The following is a 6,024-nucleotide window of genomic DNA, read 5'->3' on the forward strand; positions in this document are numbered from 1 at the left end:
TTGTCAAATGTTTCCTCTCTTTTCTTCTTTATTGTTGGTTTTGTGTTTACTAAGCCCATGTGTTTTCCTTCTTTCTGGATTTGCTTAGGGGGATTGATAATTTTCTCTATGGTTACCTTGGAGTGAATTCTTGTCTCTATATTTCTGGAAAGTCTGTTCTATAAGGACATTGTCCTGATTTCCTCTCCATTTGGAAGTCTTATACCTAGAACTTTTATTCCTTCTAATTGTTTTGTTGTTGGTGTTCTCTGCGGATTGACTACCTCATTTTTTTGTGTACATTATTTTATGAGCTTATTTTGAGCATCTAATTCTGATTTGGTTTTAATATTGATGTCACATGTCCTGATTTTGCTGTTTTCTGTTGTGGGTTCTCCATTGGAAGGACGTCCTTAAGCATTTCTTGTGGAGTTGGTTTGGTTTTCACAAAACCCTTTAATTTCTGTTTGTCTGAGAATATCTTGATTTCACCCTTATATTTGATGGATAATTTGGCTGGATATAGAATTCTTGGTGGGAAGTTCTTTTCCCTGTGTTTTATATATGCTGCCCCACTGCCTTCTTGAATGGATGGTTTCTGCTGAGTAATCAGACCTCAACCTAACTGTTTTTCCATCGTAGGTGACATTGGTTTTTTCCCAGGCTGCTCGTAAAATTCTTTCTTTGTCTTTGGTTTTGGAAGGTTTGATTATGATATGTCTTGGTGACTTTCTCTTGAGATCTATCCTGTATGGGGTTCTTTGAGCTTCTTGGACAAAACTCTTCTCTTCCTTCATGATTGGAGAAAATTTTCTGTTAGCTAGCCTTCCACAATTTTCTCAGTGATTTTTTTTTTTTTTTTTCCCTCTTCTTGTTCTGGTATTCCAATGATGTGCATGTTGTTTCTTTCCAAGTCATCCCATATAACTCCTAAGTTCTCTTCATTTCTCTTAAATCCTTGTTATGATTTTTCTTCACATTAGGCTGGTGCCAAGAGATTTATCTTCTAGTTGGGAAATGTATTCTTCAGCCAGTTCTGATCTATTCTTCTGTGCTTCCACTGGGTTGTGTAATTCTATAATTTTAGTATTCATCTTGGGGATTTCTAACTGTTGTTTTTGTATGAGTTCTGGTCGTGTATTAATCTTGTTATTTTGTCTTGGATGGTTTCCCTGAGTTCTTCCAGGGTACTGTGTTCTTGATTTTCTTTGTGGTTTTCTTAAGCTCTTGCAGAGTTCTATAAGCATATCTTGTAAATTCCTTCTCAGATAATTCTATTGACTCCTTTTCCTCCATGTTTAAAAAGATTTTTGTTTGGGATTTAATTTCTGTTGTCTTACCTGTTGTATTTCTTCTTTTTGTTCGCTTGTTTTGAAGTTGCCTATTGTTTCCTAGATGTTTTGAAGTTGTTGTCTTTAATTGTTTGTAATGTATTGATTTTTGGCCTTGATTTTATGTTTAAATATTTTTGCAAAGATGGAGCTGGTGTATTTTATTTTATTTTATTTTTCATTATTAATCCAGGAGTGCTCTGTTGCTCTGCAGTTTTCTTTGTGTTGTTGGAATTACTGTGGGGAATGTGGATGCAGGACTCTCTTCATCGTGAAGGAGACTTAGGGTTGGGATGAGCAAGTGTTGTAGTAGCTTAATGTGGTTCTTCTATTGGGTGACACAGGGTAGAAGGGAGAAAAGATGGGAAAAAAAAAGCTCCAAGGCATGTCCCCACTTTCTGCATTTCCATGGCTTGTCTCAGCTGCTAATGGTGACATTATATTGCTACTCAGAGACCTGCAGTTCAAAATTTGCAAAGACACCAGTGGTTAGAGGGTTGCTACTTTCTGCCTGGGTCAGACAGCTGCTAAAACCCCATATTCCAGACCCCTCCTTGCCACAAAACTGTCCTGGAAGAGCTGAACCCCAGAACTGTTCTGTGAGCTCATTCCATGGCCAGTCCACCTGTGGTGGGCTTCCCTCTCTGCTCCCACATCAGTGGTGACCTGAGCCAGAGGGTTTTCTGTTCTGTGTATCAGAAACTCCATCCATCTACTCAGCACAGGTCCCAAGGTTACCGATAGAAGCTGTCACTGTGGACAGTCTGATTCTCTAGAGCTGTTGCTGGTTTTCTGGTGCTCCTGCTTCACTACCCAGAGATTTCTCCACTACTCCTTCCTACCAGCTTGCATGCTGCAGGGCAGGTTTGTTTATTTTTATTCTTCCTGGGTGTTTATCCTCCTCTCCACCACCACCCCTTTTTTTTCTCCTTCTCCACTAAATCAGACCTTCTCCAACTTAATGAACAGTTGACAGTTCCTGAATCCTTGCTTCAAACTGTCACACCTATTTTTTCAGGTATAAAGATGCTAGAGGGAACAAACATGTGAGCTACAAGTATGACACCATCTTCTATTTTGTAGGTCGAGCTCTGGTAGTGTAGTGCTTAAGGCACTTGACTGCTAACCAGAAGGCTGGAAGTTAAAACCCCAGCTACTCCTCAGAAGGAAGGTTGGGCAATCTACTTCCATAGTGATATTGCCTTGGAAACCCAAGGAGGGGTCATTGTGAGTTGCATCCGACTCAATGGCACATAACAAGAACAGATAAAATATCTCACCACTTATCTGTCAAATTGTTTTACTGTGGTGGCTTGCATGTTACTGTGATTCTGGAAGATATGCCAGCAGTATTTCAAATATCTGCAGGGTCACCAGAGTAGATAGGTTTCCTCAAAGTTTCCAGAAAAAAAAAAAAAACAGACTAGAAAGAAGGATGTGGCCATCCACTTCTGAAAAAAGTGGCCACTGAAGATATTATGAATAGAAGTGAAACATTGTCTATTATAGTGACAAAGATGAGCACATCAGGTTGGAAGGCCCTCAATATACAACTGGGGAAAATCTGTCTCCTAAAAGTAGATTGACCTTAATGACTTGGATGTAGTAAGGCTTTAAGGACCTTCATTTGCTGATGTGGCACAACTCAGAATGATAATAAGCAGGTGCAAATAGTTATTAATAATCAAATGATATAATGTATAAAGTATGAATCTAGGAATATTGGAAGTTGTCAAAAATGAAAGGAAACTATTTCCTAGGCATTTTTGAGCTGAAATGGACTGCTATTGGCCATCCTGAATCAGGCAATCATATTATCTACTACACCAAGAATTACAAATTGATGAGGAATGGTATTACATTCATTCTAAAAAAGAAAATTGCAAGATCTATCTTGAAGACAATGCTATCAGTGATAGGATAACATCCCTTGGACTAGGAGGAAGGTTTTTAATACTATTATTTTTCAAATTTGCATACCACTTACTACAGCCAAAGGTGAAGAAATTGAAGAGTTTTACCAACTTCTGCAGTCTGAAATGAAACATGCGATCAAGATATACTGATAATTACTGATGATTGGAAAGTGAAAGTTGGAAACAATGAAGAAGTTTCGATAGTTGGAAAATATGATGGTGATAGAAATTATGCTAGAGATTGCATACTAGAATTTTGTAAGACCAGTGACTTATTAATTGCAAATACCTTTTCTCAGCATTATAAACAGCAGCTATACATGTAGAAATCACCTTTGGAATACACAAAAATCAAACTAACTACACCTGTGGAAAGAGACAATGGACAAGCTCGATAAAATCCTTCCGAACAAGGCCAGAAGCTAATGTGGAAAGACCATCGATTGCTCATATACAAGTTTGAGTTGAAGCTGAAGAAAATTAAATTAAGTACAAGAGAGCCAAATTACAATCTTGAGTATATCCCAGCTGAATTTGGAGACCATCTCAAGAACAGATTTGATGTGCTGAACACCAATGACTGAAGACCAGAAGAGTTGTGTGATGACATCAAGCACATCATACATGAAAAAAGCAAAAGGTCACTAAAAAGATAGAAAATAAAGACCAAAATGGATGTCAGAAAAGACTCTGAAATGTACTCCTGAATGGAGAGTAGTTAAAGGGGATGGAAAAAATGAAGAAGCAAAAGATTTGAATAGATTTCAATGGGTGGCTTGAGAAGACAATGTAAAGTATTATAATGTAATGTGAAAAAACCTGGGGTTAGAAAATGAAAAGAGAAGACCTCATTCAGCATTTTTCAAGCTGAGAGAAATGAAAAAATTCAAGCCTCAAGTTGCAATATTGCATTCTGTGAGCAAAATAATAGAAGATGTAGGAAGGATCAAACAAAAATGGAAGGAATACATAGAGTCACTGTACCAACAAGAGCTAGTCAACATTTAATCTGTACAAAAGGAATCATGCATTCAACAACTGATGGTATTGAATGAAGAAGCCCAGCTACACTGAATAATTTGACAGGATACCCATTGAGATGTTTCAACAAAGGGAGCCAACTCTGAAAGTGCTCACTCATTTATGCCAAGAAATTTGGAAGACACTGTTTGGCCAAATGACAGGAAGAGAGCTATATTTGTGCCCATTCCAATGAAAGGTGATCCAATAGAATATGGGAATCATTGAACAATGTTATTAATATGACAAGCAAGTAAAATTATGCTGAAAATAATTAAAAATGGTTGCAGCAGTGCATTGTCTGGGATCTGCCAAAAATTGAAGCCAGAATCAGAAGAAGACTGGAACAAGAGATATCACTGCTCATGTCAGGTAGATCTTGGCTGAAAGCAAAGAATGACAAAAAGATATCTGTCTGTGTTTTATTGACTATGCAAAAACATTGAACTGTGTGGATCATAACAAATTATGTATAATATTGCAAAGAATGAGAATTCCAGAAAACCTAATTCTGCTCATGAGGCTTCAGTATATAGACGATAGTCTATGCTCAAATAGAGCAATATACTGCCTGTTTTAAAATCAGAAAAGGTGTACATCAGGGTTTTATCATTTCACCATACTTACTCAATCTATGTCTGAGTAAGTATTCCAAGAAGTCAGACTATATGAAGAAAAACATGCCATTAAAATTATAGGAAGAGTCATTAACTACCTGTGATATGCAGATGACCCAACCTTGCTTGCTGAAAGTGAAGATATGAAGAAATTACTGATGAAGATTACAGTCTTTAATATGGATTACACCTCAACCTAAAGCAAACAAAAATCCTCACCACTGAACCAATTAGCAGCATCACAATAAATCAAGAAAAGATTTTCATTTTTAGGGATTTCATTTTATTTGGATTCTATAATCAATGCTAATGTTAGCCAGAGTCAAGAGCTCAGACAACATATTCCACTGGGGAAGTCTGCTTCAAAAGACTTCTTTAAACTTTGAAGACTAAGGTGCACCTGACCTTCACAGCATTTTCCGTTGCCTCATATCCATGTGAAAGCTAGCCAATTAATAATGAAAATGGAAGAAGAACTGATGCATTTGGATTGCGGTATTGGTGAAGAATACTGAAACTGTTCATGGAAAATACTGAAAGTCTTCATGGACTGCCAGAGAATGAACAAATCTGTCTTGGAAGAAGTACAATCAGAATACTCCTTAGAAGTAAGAATGGCCAGACTTTGCCTCATGTATGTTGGTGATATTGTCAGAAGGGATCAGTCCCTGGAGAAAGGATATCATGCTTGTTAAAGCAGAGAGACAGCAAAAATGGGAGGACCCTCAATGGTAAGGATTGACACAGCAGATGAAACGATGGGTTCAAGCATGTCAACAATTTTGAGGATGGTGTAGGACAAGGCAGCATTTCATTCTATTGTACAGAAGGTCACTATGAGTGCTGCCAATTTGACAACCTCACAACAATTACAACAACAGATAAAATACCAGGTAAAATTTTAGAAAGAAAAAAAAATAGCAAACTCATACATCTGGTTTAATTAAGACATTCTTCTAAAATAAGGTTTTACTGAAATAGTTGACTAGGTAAAACATATCACTAGATATCTGTGAGGATTACTTGATTTTAATATTCAAAAAAAAAATATGAAAGCAAATAAAGTTTGAGTTAGATCAGAACAAATTCCAGCTAAGTGGACATTCTATGTGGCTTAGTTGTCTAGTGCTGCTATAAGGAAATACACTATTTTCGCATACA

The sequence above is a fragment of the Orycteropus afer genome, unplaced genomic scaffold, assembly GCF_000298275.1.
Source record: "Orycteropus afer afer isolate SDZICR_OR568_19922 unplaced genomic scaffold, OryAfe1.0 scaffold00406, whole genome shotgun sequence".
NCBI lineage: Eukaryota > Metazoa > Chordata > Mammalia > Tubulidentata > Orycteropodidae > Orycteropus > Orycteropus afer.